This window comes from Eleutherodactylus coqui, chromosome 5 (genome assembly GCF_035609145.1).
Source record: "Eleutherodactylus coqui strain aEleCoq1 chromosome 5, aEleCoq1.hap1, whole genome shotgun sequence".
In the NCBI taxonomy this organism is placed as follows: domain Eukaryota; kingdom Metazoa; phylum Chordata; class Amphibia; order Anura; family Eleutherodactylidae; genus Eleutherodactylus; species Eleutherodactylus coqui.
In genome coordinates, this window is record NC_089841.1 from 25,574,112 (window position 1) to 25,597,050 (window position 22,939).

Sequence of the window (22,939 nt, forward strand, 5' to 3'; positions counted from 1 at the left end):
CAGCTCACTTAAACACCAAGTGATTGTCAGTGAAGAACAAATCATCAAAAACTACAGATGTGAATTGGGACTTAAAAGTAGCTAATTGTGGTTTCCATCAATATAGGGGATCTGATAAGGGTCATGAAGAGTAATTTGCAGAGTCCTCCACAAGACCCGGGCTCCTGTCCTCGGTAGCTACAGGAATAGTATATTCCATACAGATGGAGTTCGGCCATTTCTGCACCAACATCAGTTTCTGTTTTTCCATAAAGAAATCTCCCATGAAGCCGGATGTCAGTAACACACGGTGGGCAGCAAATATAGAACTGCTCATCTGTAAAACAGCTTAGTGCATTCAATAATGCGATATGCTGTCACATCAGACCAGGGCAGGACGGGGCAGGGAGGCATGTTCCTTCCAGGCCGAGGTTTACGGTCACCATGTTTGCCGCTGCTCTCAAAGGTACGGGGACTCCTGCAAGTACTAGTGCTGACAGTCTTACTCACGGTACTGTCATGTCCCGCTCTCTCATAGGCTGACAGAGTGACCTCCCTCCCTGGCTCCAGCGTTCACTGTAGTTTGACTGACTGCACAGGGGGGAAAGAAGTGAGGTCACGTTGTGAGCCGGAGAGAGCGAGCGCACAATGGAGGATAATGGGGCAATGGAACATGGGGTCTGTTTGGGGGACATTGGAGGATGATGAAGCTGATACCTTTTGGTGTTTAAAGTTTATTCTGAGTCCCATAAGACTCTAGTTATGCCACTGATTGGGAGCATAGAAGGTCACAATACTAACTGAGGCCACAGAGTGGGGGTCATATTATTGATTGAAGCCTTAGAGCGAGTCACATTACTAATTGAGGCCATGGCAGGGGGCAATATTACATAAAGTAAGACCACAATAGGCATATTATTGGATGCAAAGGGAGGGGGAGGGGCACTGAACTATCAACTAGTGGTTGCAGCAGCAGCAGCTTAATGGGAAGAGGGAGGAGAAGTAAGTTTTGTTGCAAGAAAACAGGAAAAAAATAATATATTACATACTTTTTAATTTATTCCGGGGGGGGGGGGTCTGAGATTTGCTCTAGGTCCCCAAGGGTTCTTTGTATGCCCCTGCTTCTTCCTGCAGCCTATATACTTCATAGTTCCCTGTCGTGCCGCAAGTTCGGGTCTGTAGACCTGCAGTCAGGCTGCGATACATCTGTAAACTGTGCCCTTAATGCACTCGTCTGAAACTGGTCATAAAGGGGAAATACAGTTCCTGGTTCTGTTTACATGTACACAGCTTGGCTCAGTTGCTGTATTTACGTACCAAGATTGGTTCTGGTATTGTATGTATGTACATCACCAAGCTTGGTTTTGGTGTTGTAATTATGTTATGACCTTGGTTCTGGTATTGTATTTATGTATTAAGGTTGGTTCTGGGGCTCTGTTTCCTGTTAAAAAAATAAACATGGATGAAAGGACACATTGTGGCCGGTCACACACAACCAGACCGTGCCCACCGACTGCAGCCAGTCGCCATGTAATTATGCCAGGTTTTTGTGTGGCCAACTGCGCCGAGTGTTTCCACCCTGCGGGTTGCTTCACACGAGCGTGTTTTTGTGCGCACATCAGTGCGTGACTATGTACGTGCAAAAACACTCGTGAATGCAGGTCCATGCATTGTTTTCAGTGGAGCTGCGACTGCTGCCGGCACCCCTGCATTCTTTTTCAGGGAAGGGCTTTACACATAAGCCCCTCCCTGAAAAAGAAAACCTTTAGTGTAAAAAAATAAGAACTATACCTACCTATCTGCGGCTGCCGTGACCCCCACAAGGATGAAGAACACATCTGCTGCATGCGGCAGATTTTTCCTTCATCCCTCTAGTAAAAATAATTCTCCGCTGCTACATCGTCCACATCTGTGACAGATGCAGCAGAGGAATTCTTCAATTCTCTACCGCAGCTGTCACACTTCATTCGGATTTTTAGGGAAGGGCTTATATTTAAAGCCCTTCCCTGAAATCAATTGACGGGGTGCCGGCAGCAGAATCTTCTAACGCAGCAGTCATGTGTAATCACTGACTTGGCGATCACTGACTTGGCTCAGGACATATTGATATCTTTATTGACAGGCAGGCAGCAGCCAGCGGTCAGCGGGGGCCTCTGTAACCATTTATCCTGCCCTGATGGCGGTCCGGCCATTAGACTCTTCCTGATTCTGAACTAACTCTTTGGAGCCATTAGAAAACACATCTGTAAGCCGTTACTTTATCTCCAACCCCCTTATAATCGGCTCAGACGTTATATTAGGATGAAACTACTCGGAATCTGTTTCCCAATTGTGCCCATTTATGGCAACTGGAAGAGTATTACGGTGAGATCACACACTGCGGAATTGTATAATCTACAGTACAATGTAAGGGAGTGGGATTCTAAGAAACCGCATTCACTCACAGCTGAGAGATAAGATGTGACACCTGAAATATGATTTATCTGGTCGGCCATATTCAGATGGCTGAGTGCGAGTTGTGCTGAGAACTCGCATTGGACATCACATGGGCACATACGGACTGTGTGCTGCCCCATGCTGGCAGGCAGTAGACATTGCATGTCTGATTCTGGTCCGTGAATCAAACCAGAATAGGACATGCTGTGAACCATATAAAAAACACATTCATGTTAATAGTCTAATTGGCTATAAAGGATCTAAGTGCGGTCTATGAAATAGATGGATAGAAGTCAGATGGGAAACAGTGGCTGTCTGAGTGGGATCTTCATGATGATCAGCACCTCGGTGTCTTCCTGCCAAGTCTCTGGTGAGCAACATCCCTGACACTCCAGCACTAGACTTACATCCTCTAAAGAATCCTCTGTTCTTTGGGTCTATGTCTCCACATTCTGGATTCTGTTATCGGGGTCTTTGCCTCCATCTTCAGTATTGTGTTAGCACACAGCAGCTTGATGAGTCTAATAGGAATTAATGGTTCCTTAAATCTCTTTTACATGGCCCAGACATCCCTGAGCGGACATACTATTGACACTCGCTTTTCAGCTTTACCTCCCTCCATATTACCGAGGAGATGACCAGCCGGCCTATGTGCATCAGCCATCAGACTAAAGATCATTCGTTCTCATAGCAGCGATTCTTGGCCCATGTAAAACTAAAAGTAAACCAGCAGCGACTGACCTGCCTACCGATCAGCGCTGGTTACATCAGATCTAGAGTTGGTCAGTGTAAAAGGACCCTTAGTACCGAAGCTGGAAAACCATTTCTCCCTCATCAGTATAGACATCATATAATGAATAGTAGTTCCTGCTCACATAGGTGTGTTTCATGTCCATGCCGTAAATGCCCATCCTGTGTTATCACCTATAACGGTATCACATGTCATCCATATATAGTTTATACTCCAGTTGAATGGGAAGATACATCAGGCCTAATTCAATCACTCCTCTGAAGATCGGGGGCCGGAGGGGACTTGGAGCCTAGTGACGGGTCTGAAGCCGCAGCCTGGGTTTTTGCTGCCCAGCCAACCAGCCTAGAGGCCGTGTCCACGGCTTGTCCTGTGAGCCCACCGGACAAACTGCAAGCTCAGACACACCAGCAGAGGGCAGCACAGCACAGGTGGAGCTCAGCTGCAGTGTTCGATCACCATGCCTGAGGGGGTGAGTGTTGCCGATTCCCCACCGCTCCCACCTAAGCCCAACACAGAAATAAAGCAAAAGGATAGGGAGAAAAGAGCTGAAGAGAAGGAAAGGGGGGAAAGAAAAAGGAGGCAGGTCAAAAACTGACCTCAGAAGCAGTCAGCCCGTCCCCCGCTCCAGACCAAGGGGACTGTCAGACACATCACAATATCTCCTTCCAAGATACTGCTATCATCTAGTGGCGAAACATGAAACTGCATCTCCATTCAACATCCCCCCATAGCACTGATGACATCTAGTGGCAGATCTCGATACTGCATTCACAAATCCTTTCTACCGGGATGCTGCCGCCACCTAGTGGCAGGCTCTGATAGTACATATATATTCTACAGTTCATGCACAGCGATTTTTGCAAAGAACCACAACCAGCGGAATCTGCTCAGGCCCCCGTACTGCTGGCCAATTCAATTTCCTATTTCTAGTTATATGCAGCAGACCCACTAGGACCCCCACTAAGCTGGAAGGCCACATACACGGGCACGATGTTTCTTCTTCACTCGTGACCTGTGCTCCACCCCCATCCTGAATATTTCATTGAGAGCCGGATTGAAGTCTGTCATTAAGACAAAGAAAAACAGCAAACAGAATAAATCATGACCTTTTACATCCCAGAGCATACTCCCAGAACTATTCTCAAGCCCCCGACCCAGCCCATCCGAACTGGAGAGGTCACAGGTTCAGACTCCACATATGGACAACCCAACATCTCCACCGCTAGGAGACCTATCTGTCCTCCCACTATCAACATCAGAAGACTCCGTTACGGCTAGTGATGAGCGAGCATACTCGCTAAGGGCAATTGCTCAAGCGAGCATTGCACTTAGCGAGTACCTGTCCGCTCGAGAGACAAGGTTCGGGTGCCGGCAGCGAGCAGGGAGCTGCGGGGGAGAGCGGGGAGGAACGGAGGGGAGATCTCTCTCTCCCCCCCCCCCCCCGCCCCCCTTCCCCCCCCTCGCTGACTGCCGCAACTCACAGCTCCCCCGCGCCTGCACCCGAACCTTTTCTCTCGAGCGGGGAGATACTCGCTAAGGGCCATGCTCGCTCATCGCTAGTTACAGCGCTTTTTCTTCGTATTCAACATCTCTTTAAAGCAGAATTACAATCTACACTATGCGATATCAACGGCCAGATACATGATCTAGGACAACGTACTACGGATCTGAAACACAAGACAGATGACATAGTAGATGCCCTGGATGAGGAACGAGTTGGGGCGAAGATTACTCTGAGCAGATAGAAGCTTTAGAATTGAAATGTGAGGATCTGGAAGACTGAAGTAGATGGGCCAATATCTGAATCAGAGGTATGCCAGAGGCTATCACTAACATCCATGAAGCTGCAACTAATTTGTTCTCTGCGCTGCTAACACAAGTCTCTTAAAGGGGTTCTGACACGAATAATGTTTTTATGCTTTAGCAGCCATTGTTCCCTGGTCTGCCTAATGGACCCAGGGAACCCATGGGTTAATGGCTGCTAAAGCATAAAAATCTTATACTTACCTGTTCTCCTGTTGTTGTTGACATCGGGGGGTCATCTCCCGGCAGCATATTAGCACTTTCTGCTTAGGTTAAGCAGCCTGACTAGAGCCACCTGATTGGTGCACGCTGTGCAGTCACGTGGTGCCGAAGAGCCAATCAGGTGGCTCTAATCAGCAGCGCTGCTTAACCTAAGCAGAAAGTGCTAGTATGCCTCCCGGCAGGCAGTCTTCTTCCTCCAGCAGCCGCGCCGCTCCGGGATCGCGCGCATGCGCAGTGGAGAGGTGCCCTCTGACAGGAGTCAGGACGGGCCGTGTCTCCACTGCGCATGCTCAGCACTCCGGAGTTCAGCCAGGACGGACGGGCCGCCCACAGCAAGCACTGCTTGTGACGTGCTTGCTCTGGCGGTCCGTCCGTTGACCTCGGAAGTGCCTGACGGACGGACCAGAGCAGGAAGCGGTCTTTTTGACCGCTCCTGCTCTGCTTTAAAGGCACAGAAGAAGATGCCGGCTGGAGGGGACATGCCTGGCGATCGGGCCAGCCCAGGCAAGGTGAGTACAATTTTTTTTTTTTCATGTCAGAACCCCTTTAAGAAAGCTTACGTATCATCCGTATCCACCGTGCCCTGGCCACACTTAACAACCCAAATCTGCCAAGAGACATTGTCCTCAAACTCCATTATGGCGCGATGAGCGACCAGATACCAGCAGCTGCAAAAAATCTGACCGTGCTCCTGGGGCTTCCGAGGTCTGTCCAGATCTATGCGGATATTGCCCCAATCACTCTGGCTAAAAGAAGAAGTCTGAGACCTCTCACTCAAGTTTTACAAAGAGCGAATATCCATTATAGATGGAACTTCCCCTTCACATTGAACGTGAAGATCATCCAGCAAATATATTATTTCTGAATCTTGGAAGAAGGAAGATGTGCTTTGGTGGAAGAAAGAATTCCCCTCGATTCTCCGAATGTCGTGACACCCAGAGGCCAGCGGCCAATGAGAACCTGGTCAATGACTGTATCTCCATGCCAAGATCGGCCCTCCCAGTGATGTGGAGCTCCATTCAACTACGGGACTATACGGTACTCTTCCATATGTAACACAGCATCACCTGGGGTGGGGAATTACATGGAGGGGGCTGTAATTTTGGACTTTATTCATCTGCTAGTCTTTACAAAGCATCTCTCTGACCCCCCAAGAGACATTTCAAGACATTCCTTATCACTGGGGGCCACCCTGGGCGATTAGCTGTTCAAGTGCTATTCTGAAACGTCCCTGGACGTGGTGGGTGTCTCACATATTATGGGGAACGCGCCTGACGTCTGGACCACTCTGCGTTTACAAGCCCAATACATTGTGGCTATGTTTCTGTTAGTTGTAAGTTTTCCCAGCTATGTGTTTTTATCTAAGGTAATATCCACATGTAAGCACTATGTCTATCTCCTCCGATATGTAGGATCTTCTAGACAAGCTCCCTGTGGAAGGGCTGTAATTCCTAGATCAGGGCCTTCTAGGCCTCGAATGGGTAGAAACCATGGAGACTCTCATCCAAGAACTGAGATATAATAATAAACAATCAGCAAAATGGTAGTTATCCCATCTCATAAAGTTAAGGGGTTTAATGTGCCTCTACAAAGACGCAAAGCTCTGGCCCAATATTTGAAATTTAAACCAGACATTATTTGCCTACAGGAGACTCACTTCTCCTCCTCACCCCCAGTACTCTAAAATATATTCCTCAACAGCCCCTAAGAAACACCAGAGGGTTACTATCCTGATTATAACTTTCTCCTCCTGATCGTCACCCATATGGAAGCTGATCCACAGGGCAGATTCCTTATTCTGCAGGGCTCTCTCTATGATAATAAAGTAACAATAGTTAACTCCTACGCTCCTACCACAAATTCACATAAACTCTTTTCCATGGTAGCCAATAAACTCCGAAACATTCCAGATACTCACATTTATTGGATAGGAGATTTCAATATGGTGCGGTCCCTCTCTATGGATTATTCTTACTCGGGTCTTGATAGACTATGTCCAGCTCAGCGAGTCTCATTGAGGGCCGCACTGGTGGATTTGGCAATAGCGGATGTATGGAGGGAGAATCATGGAGCAAGAAGGAATTACACCTTCTCTCTGCCCAAGCCTTACTCACGCATAGATTAGATCCTCGTATCCCCTTTGATTCTGCCGGCACTGGTTCAGGCCAGAAATATCCCATGTGTCTGGTCAGACCATGATATAGTTATATTGCACTTCCTGGATCAACTTTCACACACTCACACTCTGCAAGATGGAGACTTAATGAACCTCTTTTAAAAATCCAGTGTCTTATTCCTAAATTAATGACCAACTCAAAACCTACTTAGATACGAATGTCATCCCCAACTCACAACCGGTTTGGGTCTGGTCAGCACATAAAGAATACATGAGGGGACAGATCATTAATATCGCGTGACACATTAAGCTAGAGAGAACTGGGAACATAGTAAACCTGGAGCGTGGTTGGGCATCCTGGAGCGAGCGAACCAACAGCTCTCCAGCTTAGCCCAGATTAAAGAAATAAGAGATGTTAAGCTTTAGTTGAATCTCCTCTACACAGACCAGGTTGAGAGGGCCCTCCAGTGGACGAAAGCCTGTTACTACTGACTGGCTAATAAACCCGATAAGCTGTTAGCCACAAAGCTTAGGCAAAGAGAGAGACTCACAGATTACTCTATCCCATCCAACAACGGGAACTACACCTCAAATACCCACACAATTGCACAGACATTTCGAGATTTCTATAGCTCCGTCTATAAATATAAACCACAGAGGCACCCACTAGCATCACAGTCCTTCTTGGACGAGATCTCCCTACTGCAACTAGACCCAAATCAACAATTGATTTAATCCAAACCATTGGGGTGGAGGAGGTAGAAGAAACCATAAAAAAACCTAAAGCTAGGCAAAGCCCCAAGGCCTGATGGGCTGACTGCCCTCTACTATAAAAAGTTTGCAGAGTCCCTTATCGACCCCCTGGTTCATCTGTACAATGACCTCTTATTAGGAAAACATATACCTGAGGAGTTCTTAGATGCTCATATAATAGTAATTCCTAAACCCAATAAGGACCACACCACCCCAAAGAATAACCACCCCATTTCCCTCTAAAACCTGGATTATAAAATTTTACTAGTATTTTTGCCAACTGGATGAATAAATATCTTCCCTCCGTGATCCACAAGGACCATGGTGGGTTTTATACCTGCACGACAAGCCCCTGATAATGTTAGAATAATTCTGAACCTAGTCCACATCGCACAATCCCAGAATTCACCACTGCTTCTTCTAGCACTCGATATAGAATAGGCATTGGATAGCCTGTCATAGGACTATCTATTTACTGATTTAGATAGAATGGGTGTGGGAGGTCACCTGAGGCTCGCCTCACACGCATGCTGCATAAGCTGAGGGACAGACCTGCTGGAATTCAGGGAAAACGATAGCGTAGGGTAGAGGTTGCGATTAGGCAGGGATCCTTGCTCCAAGAACCCAACAGTCCTTTCTAGGAGTACAACTCCTCTCATTGCGTGCATCAGCAGTTTGGCTGGCTGGGAGCAGCAGTGCGCACAAAGTATTCTCAAGCATCCCAGTTGTATACTGCATACTGTTACCGGTTTTATGCAGTATACTGCAAGTGGTGTACAGAGTGGAGATAGGAAGTAACAAAACTCCTATCATTTTTTTATTTTTGGGGGGCTTTAAAGGGGTTCTGACATGAATAATTTTTTTATGCTTTAGCAGCCATTGTTCCCTGGTCTGCCTAATGGACCCAGGGAACCCATGGGTTAATGGCTGCTAAAGCATAAAAATCTTACACTTACCTTGTCTCCTGTTGTTGTTGACATCGGGGGGTCATCTCCCGGCAGCATATTAGCACTTTCTGCTTAGGTTAAGCAGCCTGACTAGAGCCACCTGATTGGTGCACGCTGTGCAGTCACGTGGTGCCGAAGAGCCAATCAGGTGGCTCTAATCAGCAGCGCTGCTTAACCTAAGCAGAAAGTGCTAGTATGCCTCCCGGCAGGCAGTCTTCTTCCTCCAGCAGCCGCGCCGCTCCGGGATCGCGCGCATGCGCAGTGGAGAGGTGCCCTCTGACAGGAGTCAGGACGGGCTGCGTCTCCACTGCGCATGCGCAGCACTCCGGAGTTCAGCCGGACGGACGGGCCGCCCACAGCAAGCACTGCTTGTGACGTGCTTGCTGTGGCGGTCCGTCCGTTGACCTCGGAAGTGCCTGACGGACGGACCAGAGCAGGAAGCGGTCTTTTTGACCGCTCCTGCTCTGCTTTAAAGGCACAGAAGAAGATGTCGGCTGGAGGGGACATGCCTGGCGATCGGGCCAGGCCAGGCAAGGTGAGTACAAATTTTTTTTTTTCATGTCAGAACCCCTTTAAGCATACGCTATATACCCCTGTGTGCGTCCTGTCAATCCACGCTATCTAACAACAGTATACTATTACCGTTTACGGTGTATATTTTGGTCTATAAGTGTACGCAAAATAACTCGCAGTTTGAGTTGCATTTTGACCAAGTGCATTGTACAACATGATAAAGACTAGGGCTAGGGGGCGAGGTCAAGGATGTGAGCGTTCGAATGAGGGTGTGGGCAGAGGCCGAGGTCCCGGGTGGGGTGAAACAGTGCCTGCTGCTGAAGGATTAGTAGAGCGCATCTATGCTTCATTTAACATTTTGCAGGTCCGCGTGGTAGATCATTATTAAAAGCACAACAGTGCGATCAGGTCATGACGTAAATAACGGATAACGCGTCCAGTAATAACACCCAGTTAGTTACATGCAGTCCACTCACGCTAGCCAAGGGACTGGACCTCTAAATCCTCAGGCTGATCCTCCTTCCTCCCAACCTGGTTACTCTGGGAAAAGGAGAGATTCAGAACAGGCATACTCCCAGGAACTGTTCTCGGGTCCCTGCCCTGAGTCGGAAAAGATGGTTCATCAGCCACCTGAGGAGTTTGTCGTAACCGATGCCCAAAATTTGGACCCTTCACAGACTCAGGATGATGAGGGTGGGGACTCCCAAGTAGTGTCTCAAGAGCCATTTGTGGATGATGATGATGAGACACAGTTGTCTGTCAGTAAGGTTGTTGTTAGGGCAGTAAGTCTGAGGAAGGAGCAGACTGAGGATTCAGAGGAAGAGCTTGTGGATGATGAAGTGACTGACCCCACCTGAGTTGGAAAGCCTACTGAAGACAGCGCTTCAGAGGGGGAGGCAAGTGCAGCACCAAAACAGGTTGGAAGAGGCAGTGGGGTGGCCAGAGGGAGAAGCAGGGCCACAGCAAGTAATCCCCCAACTGTTCTCCACAACACCTCCTCGTGGCAAGCTCCTGTGCAGAGGGCTAGGTGTTCGAAGGTCTGGAGGTTTTTCAATGAGAGCGCGGACAACCAACGAACAGTGGTGGGCAACCTGTGCTGCACCAAGATCAGCAGGGGAGCCACCACTACCAGCCTAACCACCACCAGCATGCGCAGGCATATAATGGCTAAGCACCCGATGAGGTGGAATGAAGGCCATTCACCGCCTGAGGGTCACACTGTAGGCCTCTTCCCCTATGTTACATCCTGCCACAGAGATGCAATCCCCCTCCGAGGACGCAGGCAAGAGCGTCTCCCGGCCTGCACGCACCCCTTCACCTCCACGGTCCTCCACTGCCTCCACTAATGTGTTCCTTCGCAGCGTTCAGCTGTCCATATGTCCATAACCCAAGCATTAGAGCGCAAGCGGAAATATGCGGCCACCCACCCGCATGCACAATCGCTAAACGTGTATATCTCCAAACTACTAAGCCTGGAGATGCTGCCATATAGGCTGGTAGAAACGGAGGCTTTCCGCAACCTCATGGTGGCGGCCGTCCCTCGCTAATCGGTCCCCAGTTACCAATATTTTTCCCGCTGCGCCGTCCCCGCCCTACACCAGCATTTGTCACAGAATATAAACCTCACCAACGCGGTTACTGGGAAGGACCACTTAACCACCAACACATGGACAAGTGCTGGCGGGCTGAGACATAACATCTCCCTGACAGCACATTGGGTTAACCTGGTGGGGGTTGGGACCGAGTCTGACGATGGGTCCGCTCACGTGCTACCCACACCGAAGATTGCGGGTCCTACCTCGGTCATGGTTTCTCTGGCTTATTTTGCCACCTCCTCCATACCCCCTCTGCTCCTCCTCCTCCACCTCTCCATCTGACCCGTCTTCACCATCTGTGAGCACGTCTCCTTCAGTCGGTAGCTCGAGGCGCTGCAGCACTGCTATGGGGAAGCGTCAACAGGCCGTGCTGAAACTAATCAGCTTGGTGACAAGAGGCACACCTCCCAAGAGCTGTTACAGGGTTTGACCTAGCAGACAGATCTGTGGCTTTTGCCGTTGAACCTCCAACCAGGCATGGTCGTGTGTGATAATGGCCGTAACCTTGTGGTGGCTGTGCAGCTTGGCAGACTAACATATGTGCCATGCCTGGCGCACATGTTCAATCGGGTGATATGAGGGTGGTCTAGTCAGACCACCCGCATATCTGTTTCTCAGCACGTATTGGAGGAGGAGAACTGGGAAGAGATTGCTGCCCACACTGCAGAGTGTACCCATGCTACTTCCTTCACATCTGTTCAGCGTGTATGGGCTGAAGAGGAGGAGGAGAAGGAGACTGAGAGTCATCCTCCTAGTGAAGAAAGCGATGTGTTGCATACTGGACTCACATGGCACACATGGCTGACTCCATGTTAAGCTGCCTTTCCCGTGACCCTCGCGTTAGACGCATTCTTGCCAACACAGATTACTGCTAACCCTTCTCGACCCATGGTATAAGGAGAACCTTTCCACTCTCATTCCCGAAGAGGAAAGGAGTACGAGAGTGATGCAATACCACAAGGCCCTGGTGGAAAAGCTGATACTAAAGTTCCCATCAGACAATGCTAGCGGTAGAGAACGTAGTTCATTGGGACAACTAGCAGGGAAGACGCAGGGATCAGGCAGCATGTCTAGCGCAGGCAGGGGGACACTCTCCAAGGCCTTTGTCAGTTTTATGGCTCCCCAGCCAGACTGTGTCACCATTCCCCAGTCTAGGCTGAGTAGGAGGGAACACTGTAAAAAGATGGTGCGGGAGTACAGAGCCGATCTTACCAACGTCCTCTGTAATCCCTCTGTTCCATACAACTATTGGGTGTCAAAGCTTGACACATGGCACAAACTTGCACTGTACGCATTGGAGGTGCTGGCCTGCCCTGCCGCTAGGGTCATATCACAGAGGGTGTGTAGTGCTGCTGGGGGAATTATCACGGATAAGCGTAGCCGCCTGTCAACTGACAGCACCGACAGGCCTACACTCATTAGGATGAACAAAGCCTGGATTTCCCCTGACCTTTCTTCTTCACCAGTGGAAAGCAGCATAATATAAAGTATCTTTAAGCTGGAACTGGAGAACCATGCACCCTCTATTCCTCCAAAAAAGGGAAGAAGTAGCTTGAACTATCCTTTTCTGATTTTCTCCCTCCTCCTCCTCCTAAACCAACATGTTAGCATGCTCTGTAAAAACTAATTTTTTACGGAGGGCTGCCTACAGGCTCAGTTAGCAAATTAAGCAAGTATGAACTCTATTTTAAAAAAAATTTTCAGGGTTTCACCTGCACTCTGGGTAAACAACTTTTTCAGAGGTACACCTATACTCTTGGTACACACATTTTTCCGGGGTTCGCCTATACGCTTGGTACACAGATGTTTCAGGGGTTCACCTATACTCTTGGTAAAGCAATTGTTTCTGGGGTTCGCCTATACTCTTGGTACACAAATGTTTCAGGGGTTCGCCTATAGTCTTGGTACACGTTTCAGGGGTTCGCCTATAGTCTTGGTCCACATGTTTTAGGGGTTAGACTATAGTCCTGAGACACGTTTCAGGGCTTTGCCTATAGTCTTGGTACACAAATCATTCAGGGGTTCACCTATACTCTTGCTCAACAAATGTTTCAGGGGTTCGCCTATACTCTTGGTAAACTAATGTTTCAGGGGTTCACCTATACTCCTGGTAAACAATTACCCTGCACTCTCGCTCCACAGATCTTTCAGGTTCTCACCTGCAATGTTGGTAAAAAAAAATTCTTTTTAAAATGGGTTGCTTTCTTCATAAACAATGTAGAAGTACTGGCCTCTGAGTCCCCACTATGCTGGCGTTTGTTGTGGCTACTGAAATGCTGCGACGGAGGTGGCATGAGATAGCACTTACAATTATACATTAATTTGTCTGCGATTTGTCAGCTATAAAGCACAACTTTAAAAGGGTCACCCGGCGTACGGAAACGTATCCCAGCGCGGTAACCATCTTTGGCCACTAATTTCTTCACGGTTCATGTTGTCCTTCCCTGGGGCACTGGTTAACAAGCCCCTCGTGGAGATATATATTTTTTTCTATTTGCACCATTTCCTCAACTGGCAGAGGCGTCGTTGTGTGCCCGGACGCTTGGAGGAGGTGCCCACATCGGACGGCCACCCGCCAGCTACCGCGGGCAGATCGGCAGAGTGGGGACCCAGGGACTCCGTGGCTCTGTCCCAAAGAAAGCCGTCAGAAGGGCAGCTACGGTGCATTGACTCCAGTGTGCGCATCCCCACTCCTTCTCGGCACTTTGAGAAAATAGGTCAAGACCACCAGCTCTCCGCCATTACTCCTGGACAAAGGCGGGTTGACCTGAACCCCCAGGACGAGAGGAAAGGGCCGCTCCTCTTTCACATGCCGCTCCGTGCAGGGGCGGCGTTGGACCGTCCTACGGCGTTGTGAAGCTCCCTTCGGCGAAGTACGCGAAGGGGTGCACCTTACCCTGTCTGGGATGTGGACAGATGGATGCAGCGCTGGGAAAAATTTTCAGTACGCTGTGGACGCATCCTCGTGCCTGCGTCTTGGTGGGGAGTGGACAGCAATGCCAGAATGTAACACAGGAGAAGAGGCAGTGGTGTCACCCGCAGGCAGTGATTGGCCTTCGTTGCACCTAGTGTGGTGCTTAGCTAAGGTGTGCCAGCATGTGTGCCTTGCTGATTATGGTCTGTCCCAACTAAATTGTTAGGGGGTTGACCGCCAGGCTCTTGCCCACAATTTGGCTTAATAGTGTGACCTGAGAGCCTAAGATGCATCCATACATGCTGCCCCTGCTGTTCCCTATGCCTTTCTGTTTCCATCACTTTCTGATGTTTTCAGGCGATTCGCACAACCTTCCCCATGAGGAGCATGGGTCACCTTCAAAAATGTTCGAGAGTCCCATTGAATTCAATGTGGTTCATTATTTGAAACGAGCTCTTGAGCATTACGAAAAAGTTTGACTCGAGTAACGAGCACCCAAGCATTTTGGTGCTTGCTCATCTCTAATCATAACACCATATCGTACTTCATTCCATACACCTCCTAAATACCATACCAATATCCTACCAAGCACTATTATCACCAGTGCCACACTTTTTACATCCATACTTTCACAAAATTATTTTTTTCTTTCCATTCCCTCACCATCCCATTCTCAGGTCCTGACCTTAGTATCTAACAGTCCCTCTCCGTTCTCCTTTCCCATTATCCAGCACCCTCGTTTGACACATAGCAGCACTCATCGTTTGACTCATAGCAGCACAATGAAGGCATGCTGCACTGTGTAGCCACAAGCTCTTACCGGTGATGCCGGATCCCTCCTCCTCCGGGCCTGCAAGCAGTAAATGCAAAGTGGAGGAGGGGCTGGTGGGGATAGTTTGGGGTTCGGGGGCAGCATGAGCCAAGGCACCTCTCCAGCCCTGCACCGCCGCCTGATACTGTAGCAGTCGGGCTGGTGGAGCAGAGATCTTCTGCAGCCGCATTCTCTAGCTAACGCTTGATACAGCAGCCGTCCGCCGGGCAGTCGCTGACTAGCATCACTGTAGGACCGGGATGCTTACATATCAGCGATTAAATGTGTATTGCTGATATGTAGGCCTACTGATTATACACTGACTTTAATCAACAACTGTGTAGTTAGTGGCTTCACTAATCCAACTAGCACAGTGTCCTGCCTGCCCAGCACCTTCCTCCCTACAAGCACCAGGGGCACATGCCCCACTCCCCCAGCTACAATCTTGCTAGATATATTCATTACCTGGTGATGGGAGCAGCTGGCGGGTCTCCATCATGGTGTCCTTGTACAGATCCTTGTGTCCTTCTAAATACTCCCACTCCTCCATGGAGAAATAGACAGCGACATCCTGACACCTTATAGGAACCTGACAACACAATATACAGTCATTACCCAGAAGCCTCCAGTGCTGTTACTGTATAATGTTACAGCATTTCCAGCAGCGTCACCTCTCCAGTCAGCAGCTCCATCATCTTGTTGGTAAGTTCAAGAATCTTCTGTACATTGATGTCCTCATGTATCGGGGGGTGAAGTGGGGCCCCCATGTTCGGGCTCAGGGATCTTCCCCATCCATCACACACAGGGGCCCGACAGCCATCACTAGAGGTCTTCTTCACTACTGTGTAATCCTGTAAATGGGGAGACATTAATAAATATCACTACAGACATTTCCAGAGTCCATCACCTCTACAGCGACATCATCTGTTATTACCATAGATAAGGATGATGTAATGTGACATCATCAGAATCTCTCCTCTCTCCAGTGACATCTGTTATTACCATAGATACGAATGATGTAATGTGACATCACCAGAATCTCTCCCCTCTCCAGTGACATCATCTGTTATTACCATAGATAAGAATGATGTATTGTGACATCATCAGAATCTCTCACCTCCCCAGTAAGCTGGAAGAGTATCTCTAGGGTGAGATTTAATACACTTTCAGCCATCTTGTTTCTGTCCTTCTCCATCTTTGATGAATCAGTCATGTAGGGTCCTAAATAGAAAGAATATGAAACAGTGTAAAAAAAAAAACATTATAAATTTACTGGTGATAATAAGAGGAAACATTTGTGTTTTTTTCCATTGCTTAAAAATGCTTCACAACCCGTGTCCTTCCTGGTTGCTGCTGACCAGGACATGTGACTGCCGCAGCCAATCACATGTCCTGGTCAGCAGCAACCAGGAAGGACACAGGGGTAATGAAGCAATTCATGGGAAAACACCTTTAAGATGATATTAAAGAGAAGCTGTTTTGTGAGTTTTATGAACTACAGGCAACACAAAATCCCGACAGGGTTCTCCTCACCCGGATCAATTGGACTGATAAGCGACCCAGGCAGGGAGAAGTCGGCAGCGACCGCCCCACTGACTCTTCTCCAAGTTCAGAGCTGCTTTTTACTGTGCTTTTTCTCAAGCGCTGCAGTGTTTTAGAGCACAATATAGATGTCTGCAATGTACATGCGAGTTTTCTTGTCTATTTCTGCAATTGAAAAAAAAAAATTCTGAAAAAACATCTCTGTATAAAAAAGCCACCAAAAAAATTTGTAAAGAAACATATGAAGTTTATGGCTTAGGGAAGGACTTGGGGAATTTAGATAACTGTAAACTTAACTAGAGCAACAAGTGTCAGGCAGCTGCTGTCAAGGCAAATAGGATAATGGGGTGCATCAAAATAGGTCTACGGACACATGAGGAGAGGATTGTTCTTCCTCTTTACAAGTCGTTCAAGCTTGAGCGGAGACCACAGCAGTCAGGTCGTTCCACCATGGATGCCATACTTAGTGACAGTAGTGATAGAATAGGGATAGGTGACATCAGATAGCGGTGACAGCAGTGACAGAATAGTGACAGGTGACATCAGATAGTGGTGACAGTAGTGACATAATAGTGACAGGTGACATCAGATAGTGGTGACAGCAGTGACAGAATAGTGACCGGTGACATCAGATAGTGGTGACAGTAGTGACAGAATAGTGACAGGTGACATCAGATAGTGGTGACAGTAGTGACAGAATAGTGACAGGTGACATCAGATAGTGGTGACAGTAGTGACAGAATAGTGACATCAGATAGTGGTGACTGTAGTGACAGAATAGTGACCGGTGACATCAGATAGTGGTGACAGTAGTGACAGAATAGTGACAGGTGACATCAGATAGTGGTGACAGAAGTGACAGAATAGTGACATCAGATAGTGGTGACTGTAGTGACAGAATAGTGACAGGTAACATCAGATAGTGGTGACAGTAGTGACAGAATAGTGACATCAGATAGTGGTGACTGTAGTGACAGAATAGTGACCGGTGACATCAGATAGTGGTGACAGTAGTGACAGAATAGTGACAGGTGACATCAGATAGTGGTGAAGGTAGTGACAGAATAGTGACAGATGACATCAGATAGTGGTGACAGTAGTGACAGAATAGTGACAGGTGACATCAGATAGTGGTGACAGTAGTGACAGAATAGTGACAGGTGACAGCAGATAGTGGTGACAGTAGTGACAGAATAATGACCGGTGACATCAGATAGAGGAGACAGTAGTGACAGAATAGTGACAGGTGACAGCAGATAGTGGTGACAGTAGTGACATAATAGTGACTGGAGACATAAGATAGTGGGGACAGTAGTGACAGAATAGTGACCGGTGACATCAGATAGTGGTGACAGTAGTGACAGAATAGAGATCGGTGACATCAGATAGTGGTGACGGTAGTGACAGAATAGTGACCGGTGACATCAGATAGTGGTGACGGTAGTGACAGAATAGTTACCGGTGACATCAGATAGTGGTGACGGTAGTGACAGAATAGTGACCGGTGACATCAGATAGTGGTGACGGTAGTGACAGAATAGTGACCGGTGATATCAGATAGTGGTGACAGTAGTGACATAATAGTGACCGGAGACATCAGATAGTGGTGACAGAAGTGACAGAATAGTGACATCAGATAGTGGTGACAGTAGTGACAGAATAGTGACCGGTGACATCAGATAGTGGTGACAGTAGTGACCGAATAGTGACCGGTGACATCAGATAGTGGTGACAGAAGTGACAGAATAGTGACAGGTGACATCAGATAGTGGTGACAGTAGTGACAGAACAGTGACATCAGATAGTGGTGACAGTAGTGACAGAATAGTGACAGGTGACATCAGATAGTGGTGACAGTAGTGACTGAATAGTGACAGGTGACATCAGATAGTGGAGACAGTAGTGACAGAATAGTGACATTAGATAGTGGTGACAGTAGTGACAGAATAGTGATCGGTGACATCAGATAGTGGTGACAGTAGTGACAGAATAGTGACCGGTGACATCAGATAGTGGTGACAGTAGTGACAAAATAGTGACCGGTGAAATCAGATAGTGGTGACAGTAGTGACAGAATAGTGATCGGTGACATCAGATAGTGGGGACAGTAGTGACAGAATAGTGACAGGTGACATCAGATAGTGGTGACAGTAGTGACAGAATAGTGACATCAGATAGTGGTGACAGTAGTGACAGAATAGTGACCGGTGACATCAGATAGTGGTGACAGTAGTGACAGAATAGTTACATCAGATAGTGGTGACAGTAGTGACAGAATAGTGACCGGTGACATCAGATAGTGGTGACAGTAGTGACAGAAAAGTGACAGGTGACATCAGATAGTGGTGACAGTAGTGACAGAATAGTGACAGGTGACATCAGATAGTGGTGACAGTAGTGACAGAATAGTGACAGGTGACATCAGATAGTGGAGACAGTAGTGACAGAATAGTGACATTAGATAGTGGTGACAGTAGTGACAGAATAGTGATCGGTGACATCAGATAGTGGTGACAGTATTGACAGAATAGTGACCGGTGACATCAGATAGTGGTGACAGTAGTGACAAAATAGTGACCGGTGACATCAGATAGTGGTGACAGTAGTGACAGAATAGTGACCGGTGACATCAGATAGTGGTGACAGTAGTGACAGAATAGTGACAGGTGACATCAGATAGTGGTGACAGTAGTGACAGAATAGTGACATCAGATAGTGGTGACAGTAGTGACAGAATAGTGACCGGTGACATCAGATAGTGGTGACAGTAGTGACAGAATAGTTACATCAGATAGTGGTGACAGTAGTGACAGAATAGTGACCGGTGACATCAGATAGTGGTGACGGTAGTGACAGAATAGTGACAGATGACATCAGATAGTGGTGACAGTAGTGACAGAATAGTGACAGGTGACATCAGATAGTGGTGACAGTAGTGACAGAATAGTGACAGGTGACAGCAGATAGTGGTGACAGTAGTGACAGAATAGTGACCGGTGACATCAGATAGAGGAGACAGTAGTGACAGAATAGTGACAGGTGACAGCAGATAGTGGTGACAGTAGTGACATAAAAGTGACTGGAGACATAAGATAGTGGGGACAGTAGTGACAGAATAGTGACCGGTGACATCAGATAGTGGTGACAGTAGTGACAGAATAGTGATCGGTGACATCAGATAGTGGTTACGGTAGTGACAGAATAGTGAGCGGTGACATCAGATAGTGGTGACAGTAGTGACAGAATAGTGACAGGTGACAGCAGATAGTGGTAACAGTAGTGACATAATAGTGACCGGAGACATCAGATAGTGGTAACAGTAGTGACAGAATACTGACAGGTGACATCAGATAGTGGTGACAGTAGTGAAAGAATAGTGATCGGTGACATCAGATAGTGGTGACGGTAGTGACAGAATAGTGACCGGTGACATCAGATAGTGGTGACAGTAGTGACAGAATAGTGACAGGTGACAGCAGATAGTGGTGACAGTAGTGACATAATAGTGACCGGAGACATCAGATAGTGGTGACAGTAGTGACAGAATACTGACCGGTCACATCAGATAGTGATGACAGTAGTGACAGAATAGTGACCGGTGACATCAGATAGTGGTGACGGTAGTGGCAGAATAGTGAACGGTGACATCAGACAGTGGTGACGGTAGTGACAGAATAGTGACCGGTGACATCAGATAGTGGTGACGGTAGTGACAGAATAGTGACCAGTGACATCAGATAGTAGTGACGGTATTGACAGAATAGTGACCGGTGACATCAGATAGTGGTGACGGTAGTGACAGAATAGTGACCGGTGACATCAGATAGTGGTGACGGTAGTGACAGAATAGTGACAGGTGACATCAGATAGTGGAGACAGTAGTGACAGAATAGTGACCAGTGACATCAGATAGTGGTGACAGTAGTGACAGAATAGTGACCAGTGACACCAGATAGTGGTGACAGTAGTGACAGAATAGTGACCGGTGACATCAGATAGTTGTGACAGTAGTGACAGAATAGTGACCGGTGACAACAGATAGTGGTGACAGTAGTGACAGAATAGTGACCGGTGACATCAGATAGTGGTGACAGTAGTGACATAATAGTGACAGGTGACATCAGATAGTGGTGACAGTAGTGACAGAATAGTGACAGGTGACATCAGATAGTGGTGACAGTAGTGACAGAATAGTGACAGGTGACATCAGATAGTGGTGACGGTAGTGACAGAATAGTGACCGGTGACATCAGATAGTGGTGACAGTAGTGAGCGGTGACATCAGATAGTGGTGACAGTAGTGACAGAATAGTGACAGGTGACATCAGATAGTGGTGACGGTAGTGACAGAATAGTGACCAGTGACATCACATAGTGGTGACAGTTGTGACAGAATAGTGACAGGTGACATCAGATAGTGGTGACAGTAGTGACAGAATAGTGACCGGTGACATCAGTTACTGGTGCAAGTAGTGACAGAATAGTGACCGGTGACATCAGATAGTGGTGACAGTAGTGACAGAATAGTGACCGGTGACATCAGATAGTGGTGACGGTAGTGACCGAATAGTGACATCAGAGAGTGGTGACGGTAGTGACAGAATAGTGACCGGTGACATCAGATAGTGGTGACGGTATTGACAGAATAGTGACCGGTGACATCAGATAGTGGTGACAGTAGTGACATAATAGTGACCGGTGACATCAGATAGTGGTGACAGTAGTGACATAATAGTGACCGGTGACATCAGATAGTGGTGACGGTAGTGACAGAATAGTGACCAGTGACATCAGATAGTGGTGACAGTAGTGACAGAATAGTGACCGGTGACATCAGATAGAGGTGACGGTAGTGACATAATAGTGACCGGTGACATCAGATAGTGGTGACGGTAGTGACATAATAGTGACCGGTGACATCAGATAGTGGTGACGGTAGTGACATAATAGTGACCGGTGACATCAGATAGTGGTGACGGTAGTGACATAATAGTGACCGGTGACATCAGATACTGGTGACAGTAGTGACATAATAGTGACCGGTGACATCAGATAGTGGTGACAGTAGTGAGAGAATAGTGACAGGTGACATCAGATAGTGGTGACAGTAGTGACAGAATAGTGACAGGTGACATCAGATAGTGGTGACAGTAGTGACAGAATAGTGACCGGTGACATCAGATAGTGGTGACAGTAGTGACAAAATAGTGACCGGTGACATCAGATAGTGGTGACAGTAGTGACAGAATAGTGATCGGTGACATCAGATAGTGGGGACAGTAGTGACAGAATAGTGACAGGTGACATCAGATAGTGGTGACAGTAGTGACAGAATAGTGACAGGTGACATCAGATAGTGGTAACAGTAGTGACAGAATAGTGACAGGTGACATCAGATAGTGGTGACAGCAGTAACAGAATAGTGACATCAGATAGTGGTGACAGTAGTGACAGAATAGTGACCGGTGACATCAGATAGTGGTGACAGTAGTGAAAGAATAGTTACATCAGATAGTGGTGACAGTAGTGACAGAATACTGACCGGTGACATCAGATAGTGGTGACAGTAGTGACAGAATAGTGACAGGTGACATCAGATAGTGGTGACGGTAGTGACAGAATAGTGACAGATGACATCAGATAGTGGTGACAGTAGTGACAGAATAGTGACAGGTGACATCAGATAGTGGTGACAGTAGTGACAGAATAGTGACAGGTGACAGCAGATAGTGGTGACAGTAGTGACAGAATAGTGATCGGTGACATCAGATAGTGGGGACAGTAGTGACAGAATAGTGACCGGTGACATCAGATAGTGGTGACAGTAGTGACAGAATAGTGATCGGTGACATCAGATAGTGGTGACGGTAGTGACAGAATAGTGACCGGTGACATCAGATAGTGGTGACGGTAGTGACAGAATAGTAACCGGTGACATCAGATAGTGGTGACAGTAGTGACAGAATAGTGACAGGTGACAGCAGATAGTGGTGACAGTAGTGACATAATAGTGACTGGAGACATCAGATAGTGGTGACAGTAGTGACAGAATACTGACCGGTGACATCAGATAGTGGTGACAGTAGTGACAGAATAGTGACCGGTGACATCAGCTAGTGGTGACGGTAGTGACAGAATAGTGATCGGTGACATCAGATAGTGGTGACAGTAGTGACAGAATAGTGACCGGTGACATCAGATAGTGGTGACGGTAGTGACAGAATAGTGACCGGTGACATCAGATAGTGGTGACAGTAGTGACATAACAATGACCGGAGACATCAGATAGTGGTGACAGTAGTGACAGAATAGTGACATCAGATAGTGGTGACGGTAGTGACAGAATAGTGACCGGTGACATCAGATAGTGGTGACAGTAGTGACAGAATAGTGACCGGTGACATCAGATAGTGGTGACAGAAGTGACAGAATAGTGACATCAGATAGTGGTGACCGTAGTGACAGAATAGTGACAGGTGACATCAGATAGTGGTGACAGTAGTGACAGAATAGTGACATCAGATAGTGGTGACTATAGTGACAGAATAGTGACCGGT

At 47.6% G+C, this 22,939-nt stretch overlaps 1 protein-coding gene and 2 pseudogenes across 2 annotated transcripts in view; all 3 read right to left on the reverse strand.

Moving 5' to 3' along the window:
- The window catches only part of LOC136627158 (zinc finger protein 850-like), a 65,098-nt pseudogene extending 49,491 nt beyond the window's left edge, over positions 1-15,607 (reverse strand).
- LOC136627324 (zinc finger protein 585A-like) overlaps positions 1-22,939 on the reverse strand; it is a 525,937-nt gene that overhangs the window by 417,732 nt on the left and 85,266 nt on the right. The window lies entirely within an intron of this gene.
- The window catches only part of LOC136627322 (zinc finger protein 420-like), a 417,405-nt pseudogene that overhangs the window by 285,278 nt on the left and 109,188 nt on the right, over positions 1-22,939 (reverse strand).